This window comes from Molothrus aeneus, chromosome 4 (genome assembly GCF_037042795.1).
Source record: "Molothrus aeneus isolate 106 chromosome 4, BPBGC_Maene_1.0, whole genome shotgun sequence".
In the NCBI taxonomy this organism is placed as follows: domain Eukaryota; kingdom Metazoa; phylum Chordata; class Aves; order Passeriformes; family Icteridae; genus Molothrus; species Molothrus aeneus.
This window is the reverse complement of record NC_089649.1, coordinates 24,110,489-24,128,644: the sequence shown is the minus strand read 5'-3', so window position 1 is coordinate 24,128,644 and position 18,156 is coordinate 24,110,489. Positions and strand designations below refer to the sequence as shown.

At 41.8% G+C, this 18,156-nt stretch overlaps 1 protein-coding gene across 7 annotated transcripts in view; it reads left to right on the top strand.

Moving 5' to 3' along the window:
* Window positions 1-18,156, top strand: part of EPHA5 (EPH receptor A5) — a 193,056-nt gene that overhangs the window by 25,219 nt on the left and 149,681 nt on the right. The gene's annotated exons all lie outside the window — the stretch shown is intronic.

Here is an 18,156-nt window from a genome sequence, read left to right as displayed (position 1 = left end):
TCTTATTGTTTTCCATGTATATGAGATACCTATATATTGAAGCATATAGTGTCCCATAGATCTGTTACTTTTTCTCCATTAAGATAAACCAGAATCATGTAAAGATGTGTGTTTTCTGTGGATAATTGCTCTCCTTGGGATGCTTTCTTGTAAAGAACAGAACTTCTGGCTCTGAAGTGCGGGGAGGACTGAACTTTCATGCTGCAGAATTTTGCATTTGACTTCAGCAAAAATATTTTGGGACAAGTGACCTGATCCTTGTCTTCAGAGATCTTTCTATAACCCCAGTGATTCTTCCCATGATATTGACAGTATTTAGGATATTGACCATGATATTGACAGTATTTAGGATATTGACCATGATATTGACAGTTATCAGGAGAAGATGGCACTGGGTGTTTCTTGCTAAGATTTGAGATATCATTAATCTATTTTCAGTTTGGTATCAGTTGTGAGAAAGAGCTACTTGGTGTTCCTCTAGTGCAAGTCAGTGCCTCACTTAGGCTGTGAGCTAGACCAAGAACAGGTGAGTGAGGGCAGGGTGGGAGAGGAGGTGATGATAGGACTTCTTAAAATATTTATTTATTGAAATAAATAGTTGTCTTTAGAATTAATTAATTTTTTGAGCTGTTTGAGTTTTTCTGTGATGCTCAGGGGCCACTCCTTCTTGGATGATAACCCCAAGACCTAATTGTACTCAGCAGACACCAAGTGTGGGGGTGAAATGGTCTGGTTTTGAAAAAGAGGATTTAAGAATTTTAGGTTTTTTTCCTCCAGCTGTTCAGAAAAACTAGCACTTTCTGTCTGTGTTGGCTGCCTTTTTCATTGGGACCTGATGTTTTAATTTGGGGGAGTGAGGGTGGGACAAGGGCAGGGCTTCAGCCTGCAGACTCCAGGTACAGCACTGATGTGATTCTCCTGATTTCCTGCTGGAGCCTGGAGATCCTTACAGTTTGTCACTTTAGGCTGAGGGTCATCAAAATATGCTCTGTATGATGTCTGCTCAGCGTGGCTTGCTCCCAGTTCAGTCAGCAGTAAAGGACAGCAAAAATATGACCTTTGGTCTTCTGTTCAGAAACCTTGGGGCTGTTGAGATTTGTTTTATTTTAGCTTTATTTGCTTCAGAAATTGAAAGATACACTTGAGAGCTTTGCCTTGGCTTCAAACCTCCAAACTGGGGGGCTGTTGGGGCTCCTTGCAAGACATAATTTTAAGTGGTTAGAACTGTAGGGCACATGCTGACTTTCTTAGTTGATTGCAGTGCGAATGTAAAGTCAGCCGATAAATCGTAGCCAGTGTTGTGATTACAAATCATTACAATAATGCGAGATTATTCAGTTTGTCACAAATCCTTCTAGACTACACAATTAAAGTCATAACCACAAATACAATCCTGTAAGATAAAGTTACTTCATTACACAATCTCTGTCTGGTTTACTGTTTGCTTTTTATTTTGATGACAGATTGAGTAACTGAATTTTTCTGTGTAGTTAACTTAAATGGCAACACACATACTTTTAATATCTCTGCCAATTCTGGAGTTAACTTTGCATTCTTAAATTTATTGATATTGATTAATATAGTAATTAGCCAAAGCCTTGATTTTCACTCTAGTGAGGGGAAAACCAACTTTAAAATGATGAAGTTTTAGAAAAGAATTGCTAGTTATGTCCATCACTAGATCAGTCTTGTCACATGATCAGGAATTAAATGATTTGTGATCACTGGTACATTGTTGGGTAGGTGACTGGAAGGAGGTTGGTGCTTTCCTGCAAAAGCAGTGACTGCTGTCAGTCTGCAGAATTATAGTGAGGCAGAGGACAGCTGCTGAACAGGAACAAAATGAATAGTTCACTTGGGAATGGATTTCAGGCCGAATCAAAACTTTTTGTACAGTTTCAGATACCCATCTCATTTCTTGTGTGGTACTTGTCTGTTCCTGCCATTGGATGTCCTGATGCTTCCAGTGCAGAGGAAACTCCAGTGGGCTAAGGAGAGACTTGTGCCTGTCAGCCAGAGCCCAATGGCTCAGTGTGTCAGAGTAATTCTGATAAATACCCAGACTGAGATAATCAAAACCCATCCAGGGATTTGGTTGTTGTCCTACTTATTAATTTTAATGATAATTGAATATCCATGTAGATTACTCAGGCTGTAAGCTCAGCTTCCCGAGCCCTGTGTATTCAATTTCAAAGCACTGCTTCTTCAGAGTCTGGTGTATTTAAGTCAGAGGGGTGGTCTCAGTGTGGACAGGCAGTGCAGATAGGCAGGAGCTACTGTGTCCTTTGGAGTCACACTACGTAAGTCTGGCAGAGCCTGTTTCTCAGAGCTGCATAAGTGTATTGACTTGGCAAATGTCTTTAGCCCCCAGGGGATTTGGTTATGATGCTGCCTGTGTAATATTTGTAAAAGGCTTTTGCTGTGAAGGTGTTGAAGAGAAAGCAGGGAATCTTAAAGCAGCCCTTGCTTGGTGTTTGCAAAGCTGTTTTGTTTGATACCGATAGCGCAGGTAAACCTTTTGGACTTCTCTGTTCTCTGCCCCTTTTGAGCAAAGCTCTTTGGAGAGATTTTTTGCTTGCAGGGCTGTCTGCTCCAGTGCTAACTTGGGGTGTTTCTCAGCATTGCAGTTTGCAGAGGCTGACCTTGCTGAAGCTGGATATGCAGAAGTCCCTGTGCATCTCTCCAGGTGTTGCAGAGGGTCCTTGTCAGAAGCCAGAATCTATGCTGAGCTTTTTTTGTATGTGGGGAGCTTTTCCCAAATGAGTTCCCTAGTGCTTCTGACCCTGCTGGAAGACTCCATAGAGACCCCATTGATCAAGGGTAAAGAAAGCAACTAAATCCAAAATGGGGGCTAATGCTGTAGGTGTCCTGTGTTTTACTGAACTGGGAATGACTTAAGTTAGCAATGTCTTGATTTAAACTATCTTTAAAAAACAGATTGTCCCCTTCCTTTTCTTCAACCTTTGTTTTGTTTTTTTAAAAATCAAGCAGCAAGGAGACAAAATAGAGTGTGAACAATTTTTTTTTACACATAATGCTGCAACCAAAGATACTACTTGGCAAATTTCCTTCCTTCTTTTCACTGCAGAGTTTTAAAACTGAGAACTCTTGTTTTTCCTGTATTACAGTAAATACATAAGGAATCAAAATGGTATTAAGGAAGAAAGTTGGGCAACACCCTGCTGTTCAAATATGTTGATTGCAAATCATTGACATTCTAGACATGCTATTTCTGTTTGTTAGCGAGTCGCAGTTTCAGTGCTGGTGGGGTAAAACAATTGGCTGGGAGAAAGCACAAGGTTATACTATTTGCTAGTCCTTGCTATTTAAAAAGAAGAGCAGATCCATGAGTGTGTGGGCTGAAGGTAATGGTGGTGTACTTTCACAGGATTTAAGGCCACTGGGTCTGTTAACATTACATAGTTGAATCTCTTGTGGCACATATGGTGTAGAAACTTGTTCAGGAGTCCTTGCAGCAGGTCTGTAACCTTGATTTGGCCCACATTGCATCTTCTGGAGAGAGATTTCTTTGAGTGAGTTATCCTCTTGTGATAAGTCCATAGCCCTTTGTAGCTTGAACCAACATCCATCTGTCCTTAATGTAAGACAATTAATCTTTCTAGCTCAAATTGGTCAGACTTCAGTTCTCAGTCAATGGGTCTTTCCATGACTCCTCTTGCTAACTTTAATGGTACATGCTACTCCTCTCTTTCTTCTCCCAACAACCCTTATCAGGCAAAGAGGCCACAGACAAGTTAGCTACCTCCCAGCCTTTTCTAATTTTTTAATGGGTTTTTGTGCTATAAAGTAGGGCTTTGATCTCTTGAGTAGCTGTGGACTCTCTTGTGGGATCTTTACAATTTATTCTAGCTGAAGTGATGCCATTTGAAAATAAAATGGCTTTCTGAAAGTGATATTAGCAAATTGTTGCTGAAATTAATTCTGAAAGTAAATTAGTAAATTAGTATCTTGTTTGCTCTGTGAGGCAATTGGGAAGAAAATCATCCTTGTGATGGAAACCAGGTAAATGTGAAAAGGAAATCCTAGTGCCTGCCCAGCTGGCTGCTGTGGCAGGTAGGAGTTGCAGAACAGTGCAAGATCCTCTATGACATGAAAATGTGGGCTAGAGCTGTGCTGAAGACTGTCATTAGAGAACCTGTGGGATGGATACGTGGTAAGGGGAGTCCCTAGGAGGTGGATGTGATACTAAATGAGTGCACCTACACGGGTTTTGGTAGGAAGACAGGTTCCTGTTACAGTGAAAGATATAACTTTGTAGCCTCTTAAAGCCCTAGGAAAGGTGGGATTCAGTCCTGGCTCAGCACCAGCTGCTGTGCAAGTAAAGCCAAATACTTTGCAGCATCTCAGGACTGTGCATCCCTGAGCAGAGAAGACAGAACCAAAATCACCTGAGTGCTTGGATGGCCTGTCTGATTGCTTCAGTTGACACAAATATGAAAATTCCCCTTTTGTGTGTATGAGTAGAAGAGTTCTTTTGGGCCAGGTCCAATGTCACTTGCTCACAAGGCAAGAGGAAGCTGTTGAGAAGCAACAACACATTTTTGTGTCCTTCTCCTAAATGGCTAATCCCCTTACTTGGTCCAAAATTTCTTTTACTGCTTACTGTTTTAAGTTTCTTTGTGCACAATAATTTATGGATGAGAGCAAACATTATTAGAAAGCTTTATGTGTTGTGCACTATGGGGACAACATTTCAGCATCAGAGTACCGTTTCTTCAGCAGTCTTCTTTGCAGTGAGTATGTGTATTGGTAAGAAGAATTATGTCAATTAACCACATAACCTGTAAAAGTGCTGTTTCCTATGGTAATTATCTCTTCCTCTGAGAACTGTACTTTCAGTTTATTTTTCAAAGTACGTTCACTCATCCTTTTCCTTTCAAACTTCAACACTTGGTGAAATATGCATCCAGGTTTGCTGAAAGGCGCTGAAGCTGACGAGACAAAAATTGAAAGGGGAATGATTCAATGGTTTAATTGCTAAATAATGCTGAAACTGTGCCTGTAATTTCCTGTTAGTGTGAAATGGCCAATCAGCCCATTTTGTAGAGTGAGAGCAAGGCCTAGGATAGGGCTGGATAAATAAACATCTGTAGTTTCTGTGTCAAGTGGTGCCTTTCAGGGACTCCTGAAGATTATGTAAAACTTTTTACCAAAAAGTCAGGCTCCAGACAAGAATTATCTTGCCTAGCAGAAAAATGCTGTTGCTGCAATTTAACTTGAGTTCTGTCCATAAGCTGCACAAAATTAAGAGATGGTTTCATTCAAGGATGAACCCACTGTGAGAATGTCTCTTTGATAAGCAAGTCCAAGTCACAGGCCCTTGCCTGTGGCTTTCTGACTGGCCTGCTGGGCTGGCAGGGGAGAGGAGGAAGCACTGAAAGGAAACACCAAAGCCTGGAGCTGTGCAGGATGGCAGATCAGAACGTTCAAGGTGGCCAAAATCCAGCAGGTCCATTGCCACCAGGTGTTTACAAACTGCAATCTCCTGCCTTAGCCCAAATCTTTTGAAGGAAGGGGTGGTTGGTGGCAATCTGGATTCTCATAAGCAAATGTAGCCCCTTCCCATGTCCGTATGTTTGCTTCCTCTTTCTGCTCTGCCTCTCCAAATTCCAACCTGCCATTAATCCCAGTGTACCCTGGATACAAAATAGCAGTAGTAAGAGTTTGTAGCTTAACCAAGCAGCCAGAAATGCAGCAATAGACCAATTAATTAAATTTCTATTTAAACTATTTTTGATAGTTTTTTCTTTGAGGAACTGCATGTCTTCAGCATTTCTGTGTTCTTTACCTCAGAGACTTGGGTCTGGAAGAGACTCTTACTGTAACCCGGTGAGGGCAATATACATGAATCTTAATTATTTATGTACCCACTCTCTACTCCCACATGGCATAGGCATGTTGGTCCTAGCTTTAACCCACCTTACTTTTGTGATGAATATATGTGGCTCATCATGGCCTTGGCTACCTGATCAGATACTTTCTTCTGAAACTTCCTTGGATCCCCCTTATGATGATGAATGATGATTTGACTCCCGTGGCAAGTTCTCACTGTGGTTGATTATGCCCTGCCCCCCCCAACAAGAAAGTTATCTTCCCTTCTCTTCAAAAGCATTCAATTTAAATTCTGGGATCTTTTGTTGGTTAAGCAAAAGCAAGCTGATAACAGAACTTTTTTTCTCTGTGTATGTGTTGCAGTATTACCATCAAGTTAAGCCATGGTTTACTTCTTGTTTAGGAACAAATTTGAGTTTTTTCAGTTTCTTCTGAAAACTTCAGCAGCTTTCCTAGACTTTGCATTATCACAGCTGATTGCTGAAACGGCATTTATTTTTGCATTGCAGAGGTCTCAGCTGGGGATTTAGCACATGATTGTATTATTGTATTTGCTTTCCTAGCCATGGCATGCTGATGTTCAAGTACTTCTTCAGTGGTTGCCAGATATCAGGAGAGTGTGGAGGTTGCATTGTATGTTGTGTTATATGAAACATGTTCTTTGTGAAATAGTTAGGATACAGAACATCTGTCACAAACAATTGAACACATCTGTGTTTTTTCAATTCCAGATTAAAAGGAACATTGAGGTCTGGGTTGCATCTTTGTCCAGCAGATTTACACCCGTGTATTTCTGGTGCCTTATTTAAATAGTAACATAAACCTGACACAATGGGAATTAAATCCCATAGAATAAAAAGTAACTAAAAGTTTCATTATGTTGTGGAATAAGCATACCAGGCATCCACATGTATAATTTATTACCTATAGTGAGGTAAGTACTTAACAACAGTTATAATAAACCCATTCTGTTCATTCATTTTTAGATCTTAGCATACTGATTCAGACCTTAACTGAAAGTGAATATACAATCAATGTCAGGCTTTTTATGCAGGTTTAATAATGTAGGCCTGCCAAGGTTCTTTAATTAAATAATTATTCATTGTTCAATCAGAATAGATTGTTTCACTATAGGGATTGCAGGCAAGTACATGCAAAATCTACCCTGAACTGATCATGTTTTAGCTGCTTACTGTAATCCTGAATGATAATCTGTCAAACAATAAAACAGGGAAGAAAGTTGCAGTCAGATATTAAAAATGTAATACCTAATTCTGAGGTGATCAAAGAAAAGCACGCTAAGGTACAGTTTGGTGGTGCTGTGAACAAAGTTAGAGCTGTCTGACAAGTGGGAAAAGTGGGTTTTGTAGATGGTTCAGAGTCAACAGAACTGTCACTGAACTCAAAGTAAGCTAAGGTGCTCAGCGTGTGGGGAATCAGGAAATCTGGTTTTGGATATTTTACTTGTAGCCCCCTGTATTCAAGAGATGGCAAATGAAGCTGTTAAGGGGAAGTGCAGTAAATTTCATGTTGTGAGTGTCTGCTGCACACATCAGTTCCCATAGGAGGGTCTGCACAGGCAGAACAGCCTCCTCATTTCTTCTGAGAGTATTGGAAATGCAGAAAATCTGCTTGGCAAGGGGGCTGCTGCTTGTAGCATTGCACAGGGCTGGCTTCAGATGGCCCCTGCTGCCACGGCATGTCATTAATGCAGCTCACAGCAGCTGGACTGAGAGGACTTCAGTGTTTATTAGGGGAATATAATCATTTAAGCCTGAATAAGCTTCAAAGCTCTAATGTGGCTGTTTGGCCAACAGAAATGAGATGTAAATTTGTGCTGAATAGCCACTGATTACAGAAAGATGATTAATGTGAGGTTTAAAATTGATTTATGGGTGCAGTTGTCAAGGCCTAAGCCATGAATGTAATATTATCACTCTGAAAAGCTTTGGGTAGATTAGAGACCAGGGAGCAGTGGCAAAATAATGCATTTTCTGGAGGGTCTGATACGGTGTATGGGCCCTCTGTAGTCTAGTCAAATTCGGTGTATGCCTGAGAGGTTAGGCCTTGCCAGTGCAGCACGTGGATAATTGTATCACTTTCCTGAAATACTAGAAAACCAGGAAGTTTAATCTGTTTTGCTTTCATTAAGTACACTTTTAGATCAAGTATTTTTTCTCTTTTACTGGAAGCTCTTAAATGTGTATGCACTTGTAAGGAATTAGAAAAAGTCGATGACAGTCATAAAGATTAAGATTTTAGTTTAGTTTTTGCTAAGTTTTGCTGTTTTGTGCATTAAGAAGAAACCAAATGCTTTGTGTTATTTCAGTTGTAGTAAACAGAATCACCCCATAGATTTTGATTTGTTTAAATATTAGGTCAACATTAAAGTAACAGGAAAAACTTCCTTTCTTCCTGCTTTTCGAAGTTGTTCTGTGAACCTCTTGGTATCATCAGATGATGAGTAACGTGAATAATATCCCAAAAGCTTTGAAAATCCAAGCATTTGGTTATAAACCTAAAATTTATGTCCTGCCCTGAGTCCTCCTAAAAATCTGGCTCTGTCAGCCTCCCAGTGTTAAACCATGTGGTGTCAATACTGTTTGTTCTGGCCTTTGTTAAATTGCTCTGCAATGAGTGTAACATTAGGCAGTGAAAAATGATTTAATGGTATTGTGTTTCTTCATTGCTTCTTTCGCGCTCGTCTCCATTGTCTTCCCCTCAATTGCTGGTCTGTGATGTGAAATGGATGTTTTAATTCAGATGTACAGAGAATTTCAAACCTTTAAAAAAATAAACCTGTGGGAGGGGAGGTGGGGTTTCCAGCTAGCACACTGCTTTGTTCTGGGAAGGGGGTCAGCACAGTGCCTGATTAGGCATGCTGAGGAGGGGCTGGTGCTCCTTTTCATTTCAGTTCTGCTAGCCTCCAGCTGGGTTCTCATTCCATTTGGATTCTGGTGCTAACATCTTTCATTGATCATGCAAATTGTCAAAGTCTGAGCTAAACTTCAGTCCTGTTTTCTTTTTTTTCCCCCATGTATCTTGGCTTGCAGACTGAAAAGTCTAGGTGACTTTGTCCTGATGTTTCTCCATTTTTTAACAGCTTGAATTGTGCAGGTTTCTGAACAGATAACATGTTTCATAAGCACGTACTGAAAGTAATTTTTAAGGTTTTAATTGTTCTTTCTTATCCATTTTCTTGGGTGGTACTTTGTGTAGCAAATTGCTGCTTGTGTTTTGAGATGCTATCACAGCTTTCCAGAAATCTGCATTGTTTCTCAGCTAGTTAGTGGTGCAGAGCAATCCAGGAATTGTCAATGCTTTTGCCTTATAGGGCGTTTCACTATGAAGTCTCCTGCACAGCCTGCTGCAGAAATGGAAGGGGTGGCAGCAAACCTTATGTGCATACTACAAATAAAAAATCATGTTGAAAATTTGTTCAAGTAGTAAACTCAAATGTTTACACAACAGGAGTTGATGATTATAGAGTTCTCCATGTAAATTTAGGTGACTGATCATGTCTTCACATGTAGCTCTTCTTGAGAGGAGCAGTCATGCTTTGTCTTGTGGTTCCAGTGTGGGGCTCTCCTGTTTAGTGTTTTCCCTCAGCTCTGAGCAGTGTGATGGTGTGAGAACCTTTCTTGGCATTACCCCGTGCAGGAGGAGGATTTCTAGCAGTCCTGACTGCACACAGGATGATGAAAGGTTGACCTGGGTGGAATTAAAAATACCCAAAACACTATAAGATACCGAAGTATCCACCCAGATGCTTAAGCTCTCAATTCTAAAAATTGCATTTTTTTAAAGCTGATGTATGCTGATGAGCTGTTCTGAGTATTGGAATGTGCAGTTGGCAGCAGTGGAGTTAGGATGAAGCGTGGTGGTGCTGTGAACATTCACCCAGCTCATTTTCAGTGTAGGTTTGTTTTTTTTTTTTATAGTGGAGATGAAACATCAATTATCTCCCCATCTTTGCTATTCACTTTCCTGCCCTTTGTCAGAGTGCAGAGCCAAATGTGAAACCTGGGCACCAAGTGAAATTGAGTCTTGTTAACTCTTGATGCAGTGGGGAGTAGCCTTTAACATGAAGCAAGGCCCTTTTTCTCCTCTTAGCATATTTGCTGCCCACACATGGCAAGAGGTCATCCAGAAGCACATCTGACAGTTCCTGTAACTCTGCTGAGGTGAGGATTTGCCCTTTTAGTGGAGGGGGTTGGAGGAGGTGGTAATGGAAGTGACTTTCTAAGTTGGCTTTCTATTAGGTAACTATCACACGTGGGCTAGGGAATATGTGTTTGGCTAATATAGAAATGGAGAAAAAATACTCACTAGTCTGATGTGGCACATCTCAAAATCATGCTTTAAATTTCCAGTTCATACCACTTTGCTATTTGCTTCCTCCACTTATGTTTTAGCGTATGAAAAATGATCCTTAGCTTCTTGCTGGGAAATCTCCAGTAATGAGTGAGGAAACTCATATTTACTTCAGCTAATTAACCTCAGGATATTCTGTATCTGTGTGTTAACCGGACTATGCAGCTTAGTGACCAGAGTGGCATTGTAAGAAACAGCAGGGAACTGCAATCCAGTAGTAAAATAAGAAGGGTAGCCCAAAAGTAGCTATAGCATTCTTATTTTTGTTTTATTTTCCTGATTGGAGAAATTGGGAATGTGCCAAGCCACCAGAAAACGTTAAGTTCCTTCTTCAGAGACTCAGCTTTCATTAGGCCACATTTCCGCCTGAGTAGGGAGATTAATCAGATGCTTTCTGTCCTCTGTTATCCATTATGCTTTTTGCTTGACTGGTAACTGCTGTCAGTAGGAATATATATCTGTATGTATAAATGTCTCAGTTGTAAAATTGCCATCCAAATGAGGCTTGAGTCTCGGGTGGGGGCACTGTCAGATGTATGGAAATAGCAAGATCCCAGACAGTTGCAACTGCTTCTGGTATTTAAAGGTTTTAGTAAACTCTTGCCAAATGTTGTTCGCATTGAACTCAATGCAGTTTCTTTTTGACACTGGCTCCTGCCTGAAAATGAGCTCCAAAGCCCCTAAAACCAGGCTGAGGAAGTGTAAAAAAAGCTTTACCTTTTGCATTATAAAAGTGGATGTTGGTATTGGAAAAGTTTGCACAAGTAATAATTTTTTTGTGTCTTGGTAGCCAAAATTTAAAATTGTGTTTGAGGCTAAAGAAGTACTTTGTATTACTCCAGAACAGTTTTTTCATAAATTTTTTATCTGGCCTCTATTTTGTTTAAATTCAAGATGAGAAGATGGTGAAGATATGGTTTGTGAGGCTCTCAAAATAACTGGTTTCTCTTTTACTAAATTTTTTTGCTCCCTCCCCTTCTTTCCTGACTTGATCCAAGTACATGAATTGTTCTGGTTTCCTGATTATTTGTGTTTCAAGTTTGTGATTTACTGGGAAAAGTGATGTGGCTCTAGTTGGTGTCCTTCCACCATTTGGCGCTGGGCAGCAGAGGAGAAGCTGCTGAGCTGTCCCAGTGAGCAGGCACCCTGCCCCAAAGCAGAATTTGGGTTTTAAACCTGTGTGGTTACCCTGGCAGAAATGCTTAAAAACTGTTGCCCAAGAGTACTGTTTTAAGCACTGGTACTGGTGGAAAAAGCTGGATGAAGTTATTTTGATGTCTCTGCGCTGCTCGCCCATTGCAAAGAGCAGGGTTGCAAACAAACATGCAGCATTGTTCCAGGTTACTGCATTTTTCTGCTGCTTGAGAGTGGTTTGGATCACTGTGCCTTACTGTGAGGGGGAACTAGGCTTCTCAAGCTCCTCATCCAGGTGCTGGTGGACTCTGCCACGATCAGTAGCTCATAGAGGTTATACATGCACCTCTTGCCAATGCCAGTGTTCAAGACAGAACTCTTGCTCCTGCCAGTCACTGTTGTAGAGGGAGCTAAAAGTAACATGACTTTTTGGGTGCTGTGTCTTTTGTGTTCTTGTTCTTTGAGCAAGCAAAACCCATTTAATGAAGACTGAAACGCCTCCAGCAAAATCAGGCTCCTGCTTAATCCCATAGCTCCTGAGCTGAAAATCTGAGCAATGCCACATATCGCATCTTCTCTTGATAACACTGGCAATATTTGGTGGCAGGATTTGAAGTCCCTGAAACAGGGACTGGCCTGTTTGTAAGTGCTGTTTTGCAATAGGCAAGATAGCGACAAAGTCAGCCTTATTTTACAACTAGCACAGCCCTGCAAAACCTTCTGCAGTGCAGAAGAAAAGATGTGTAGTGCTCTGCCTGGCTCTCACTAGAGGTTTAGCCTTATGTGACCTCACTGAAATCACTGAAACTGCGCAGAGGAAAGCCTGCTGCTTGTTTGCTTTAGCTGTGTAATACGATAGCAAGTGGAAACCAGCAGGTAGCTAAAAAAAATAACAAACCCACAAGTTTTTGGGTTTTGTGATGGGAGGGAAGAAGCAGGTTGCAAGATAAAGTTGAGTAGCAGGAGGGAACATTTGTGAGGGAGCTAAGCTGGAGGCTATTGATTGCCAGCCAGGTCTTAACATCAGCTGCATAAAAGAAATCGAAGATTCTGCCCAAATGTTACCAAGCTGAACACGAGGCTGGTTTGCCCTTCTGAAAGGGCGTCAGGTGTCCCCTTTTCACTTGGCATAGGGATTGCAGAGCACCATGCCACACTGTCCTCTGCATCAATATGTGCTCGTGGTGGCCTTGACAGCAGTATTTTGAGGTAAAGTTGCCCTTCTCTGGGCAAAGCACATAGAGTATCTCTGATGCTTTCACGCATTCAAAGCCTGAGATCAGAGATCCGTGCCAGGCTTGCTTTTTTCCAAAAGAAAAAAGATAAAATACGTAAATCCTTTTCTAGTTTTACATCTTTGTGCCAGCAGATACCTAACTTAACATGCGTATGTTGCAGAGCTCTGTGTGGCAGGGTGGAAAAATTACATAGGAGAGGATGAGGCTTCTTGTAGCATGGAGCCTGTGAAATATGTAGTGGGAAGAAAGGCAGATTCACAGCCCTTGGAGTGAGGGAGTCCTGCTGGGAAGGTTTCAGGTAAGTCTTAGGAACACCTTTGCTTAATGTTCTTAAGCTTCCTTCCCCTCTTAAGATCCCTAGGATTTTGCTGAATGCCTGATTTCTTTTTCAGCAGTGCAAGGATGTGTGGAACTAGGAACAAGGCTTGAAATGTCTGTACTGGCTTTTGTGGATGCTAAAGAAAGTGAATGAGTCATTGAAGACTAGTAACAAAAATTAGTACTGCAACCCCCCCCCCCCCCCCCCCCCCAACCAAATAAACAAAAGCTCTGCAATGTTCATCCCTGCTGTCAGTATTTGGTTTTGGGGCAGCAGCCTTTCGCTGTGCTGTGGTAGCAAATTGCACTCCTGGAATCTCCGAGATTAGAAACAAGCCTGAGTAGCAGACAGCTGGTGAATGTGTTTTAAAATTGTCCATTTAACCCAAGGCTGCTCCACTGAATGCTTTTTTAACTCTTATATCTTTAGTTAGATGTGTGATATCTTTGGCCTTTCTCTAGACAGGCAGCCTGTATGAACTGTGTGCTTCCTATTGATGCCAGCAGTAGTGTGCTGGAAATTTCTGATTCAGAAATAGGTCTTCTATAAATGATTTAACATCAGGCCATTGAAATGCATTTGTGTTTTCCTTCTTAGGGCTATTAAAGATGTAGAGAAAACATTTACCACCAAATTAATGGTTGTACTTTTGTTTTAATCCTGCAGATGGGGTTGATTTATATGTCAAAAAATATGTGCTACAGAGAGGAATTATAACATTACACAATTTTTCAGTTGTACTTAATTTTTTTTCATGCCAATAATTTTCATCTAGATGCTGTCTCTTTAATGTGGTGGGATTTCTTTCTCATTAACTGTAAGGCACTGCATGTCATCCTGTGGTTTGTATTTCTTTGTTGACTGAAATATTTCTCTGAGGTCTGTAGTGACTAGGAGGTTGGGACCAGGCAGAAGGTGCAGGGGCTCTTACTGCCATCTCCATCTCGTGGAGGGATGTAAAAACAGAAGGGTGGCAGCTTGCCTGCAGTCTCTGGGGGCAGGCAGATCCAGCTGAAGAGAAAGAAATGGTGTAGTCCTACATGCAGATAGGGGAGAAGAAGATTAAATGATAGAGCAGAGATTTTTCACAATACTGGCTGCTCTGATAAAATCTAGTTGACTTTCCCTTGAGGATTATACAGAGATAAGCAGCCTTAGCTCATTAGCACCCCCCCTTTCTCATGCTCTGATGATTGCTTTAGGTTTGATGGCAGGTGGTGATGGCAGGATTTGCTCTGATCTGGGGAGCAGTACTGGAAGTGCAGCACATCTTGAAGCCTGAGATGTTAGGCCGTGTGCCATTTCTTGCAGCTGAGATAAGACTCTAGCACAGTTCATTGATGTATTTATGCTTGGACCTTTATCCTCATGGTGTTTAGTGCTCTCAGTGCATGAAAGCAACCATTAGAAACACAGCACTTGGTTTTTTAACAAATGAACTTTGTACTCGCTCCCAAAAGCACAACTCCTGAAGCAGCAGTGGAAATGAGCTTAACTGCATAACTCTGGGGAGCATCACGGTTGGGTCCTTGAAAATTGACCTGGCAAGTATGAAAAAAGTCAAGTGATGTTTCTCAGCATGTCTTCAAGTTAGGTCACTAATGATATTACTGCAACATCACAGTCATTGTAAATATCAATTCTTTTAAAGAAATACACGTTAATGCTCTTTAGATGGTGCACAGTGTTTTACTGTGTACCTTGTGGCCCTCCATAAACATCTCCACGTGATGACACCGCTCTGAGCCATTTCCAGTGCTGAGATGCTTTGCACCACTTCCTGCTGGAAGTTAACACTTATCCATGTATGCTTGTTGGTGTGAGCAGTTGTTTGAGTGATCCTCTGACCTTTAGCCAGAAAAAAGCAAAGTTAAAGTCATTATGTCTTTCCTGGGCAATACTGGGATGTGCTCATCTGTCCCCTGGGCTCATTTGGCAGGGACCCCTCTGTGGATTGGGGGAAGTGGAGGGTTACTCTCCCTTTTCACCAAATGGAGAATCACCCCCACCTTTATAAAAATAGGACTTCACCTTTATATAGTGTCATGCTTTAACCCCAGCCAGCAGTTAAGTACCCACAACACCTCTCTCACTCCCCACAGTGAGTGAGCAAATCAGAAGGGTAAAAGTGAGAACTCATGACTGGAGATCAAGATACTACAATAGGTAAAGTAAAAGCTTCACACACAAGCAAAGCAAACCAAGGAATTAATTTGTCTCTCCCATGGGCTGGCTGGTGTTCAGCCATTTCCAGGTAAGCAGGGTAGAATTCTCATTACAGTCCCTATCCATGGACTAGACCATTTGGGATAATGTTGCAATTAAATCCTCTCCTTGCCCCTGCTCCCTTTTTGGCCTTAGCCACAGACTTGAGTCCCTTAGAATTTTACCTGCTCAAAGTGGAGCCTTGTCTATGTACCTGCTGCAACACCAACATAACCACAGCCACAGATGCTTTGAGATGCACCTGCTCCAGCATGAATATATCCACAGCTGCTTAGGGCTGCTCTCCCATGTGGACTAATCCCCAGGTCACATTCCTGTCAACTTGAGTTCACACTGCAGCTGCAGCATATGCAGTGTAGCATCACAGAAACATCAGGGATGGCCTGGCCATTTGCCAGCCTGGAGCTTTGTCACTGCTGACATCAGGATGTTGCCAGGCCTGGCAGAGTAAGATGGTCAGCAGTTCAGCAAGCAGCAGAACCAAGGAGCAGGCACTAACAAGCCCCAGGCTTTAGTGTGCAGTGAGGCAATCAAGCCCCATGGCAAGCCCAGGAGCCAGAGTCAGTAAATAGCTTAACAACAATAACAGCTATAGCTTCAATCTAGCACATTCAGATCAAACCTGTCATTATCTCAAACCCTTCCAGCCTCACACTGGCCATCAAAAGGATTGTTGTGGTTTAACCCCAGCTGGAAGCTAAGCACCACACAGCCACTCCTTCACTTCCCCTGCAGAGAATGAGGGAGAAATCAGAAGGGTGAAAGTGAGAAAACTCATGGTTTGAGAGAAAGACACTAAAATAGGTAAAGCAACAGCCACACACACAAGCGAAGTAAACCAAAAAATTCCTTGGGAACACCACTTCCCATGGGCAGGCAGGTGTTCAGCCGTCCCCATGAAAGCAGGGCTTCCTCACATATAATGTGACTTGCAAAAGCAAATGCCATGATTCTTCCTGTCCCCAGTTCTTTCTTCTTGCCCCAGTTTTATGTGCTGAGCATGACACCATATGGCCTGAAATATCCCTTGGCCATGTGGATCAGCTGTCCCAGGTGTGTACTCTCCCAGCTTCTTGTGCACCCCAGTCTCCTTGCTGGTGGGACGGGCTGTGAGGCAGAAAAGGCCTTGACTGGTGTAAGTGCTGCTCAGCAGTCACTGAAACATCTCTGTGCCATCAACAGTGTTTCTAGCACAATCCCAAAGGTAGCTCCATATGAGTTACTATGAAGAGGGTTAACTCTATCCTAGCTGAAACTAGACAAATTCACTTGGAAGTATATATGTACAGTATACATTATTACTCAAATTAAGCTAGTTGAAGGATGGTTTTTCTGCTTTTAATTTCATATATCAAAACCTTCCTATTTACTGGAATGTAGAAAATCTAGCTGCTGAATTATTCTATGTTGCCTACTTTTCTTTTATCTTTTCTCAGTCACTCTCCTGGTAATTGTTAATTGCCTCTCCTAAAGTCAGGCATGAGTCCTGCACAGATCTGCGCGGCTTTCACTGCAGACACATCTTTGTCCAATTCTGTGGTGCTGCCCAGTGACAATTACATCTTAATCAGGGTTGTGGCCTGTTTAAGCCCAGAGATACAAAAAAGGGTTACAAATGAAAGTACTGCTTGCCATGGTAAAAATGTCTTTGGGTTAGGTTCCTTACTTGGAAGACTGGTGGTGCATGTGGACTCTGCACATCACAATGGGGATGTCTTCCTGCGCAAGTCCCCACTTTCACATCCCTGGCTAGGGAGGAGAAGAAATGTTTTTCTCATGGTGGTGTTTGTAATTAATTTCTGACTGTACCATCAGGTTAGGTTCTCATGTCACTTCTTGCTGCTGTTTTAATTTAAAATGTGAGAACAACATTTCGTTTTAAAAACATATCTTGTTGTTACATTGACTCCTAGGGTGTTCTATCTCAGCTCTTCAGTAATGGCATCTGGGCTGAGAACACTCTCAACTGTATCTCAGGATGCATTTCCACTGAGAAAGCTTGGCCTTTGGCCCTTAGAAGATATGCAGCCTGAAACAGGAGTACCTTTGAATTATGCTCTGTGCATTTCCTTTGTGCTTCATCGCAGCTGTGGCCAGGTGTGTGCAGCAATGCTGAGCAGAGGATGGAGGAGGTGTTGGGTGGCAGATGAGTGGGTCAAAAGTAGAAGGGAACAAATCTGAAACCAGCACTGGCTCTCCTGGGTTCTTTGCTGCACTTAAATGGTTAATCTAATCTCTTAATGTAACACTAGGGTTGTCAAAAGCAGAGAGTAAACTCTAATGTGTATCTGTGGTAGGCACAGTTGTGATGCTACTGACTCTGAGCTGCACCAGGAAAAAGCATTTCTTCCAAGTGATGCCCTTCAGAGCATGGCTAAAATAAAATCAACAAACAGTTGCTGCAATTCCCACAAAGCTGTAAAAAGTTGCCTGAAGCTCTGATTAAAAACCTGTGTAGCACATAAACAGCTCAAGATTTGCAGATCCCTGTAACCTGTATTGGAAGTAATCTTCTCTTTGCATGAGCAAGAACTACACTGACTAGTGCACTTGGGGATAGCAAAGGCTCATTTATTTAGTGTATCACTCCACTGATTTTCTGGCATGCTGTTTGGTGGGGGAGAATAGCTTGTAGGAGTGTGCTTTTCGTTATGTGGGGCAGTGATTTGAGGATGTGGTAGAAAGGAGCCTGGGGGCATGGGGACAGACGAACCGTGGATGCATTGGAAAAGCTCACAGAAATGGCCCCATCTGCTTTTGTTTTCTTTCCTAACTGAATAGTAGTGGACAAACCCAGCAATATGTTTTCCCACTTCTGAACTGTCTAAATCAAAGGTTTTTAACCAGCATCCTTTTCTATTTATAAAGGATCATTTATCTGACTTTACCAGGAACATATCAAGCCTGTAGTACAGAAAGCTTGGCAATTAAAACTTTTTTTCCCCTGGAAGTCCTGAGTTCTGAAGCCCAAGATGCTCTTTAGATGGGAAAGCTGAGAGTTGTGACTGTTTT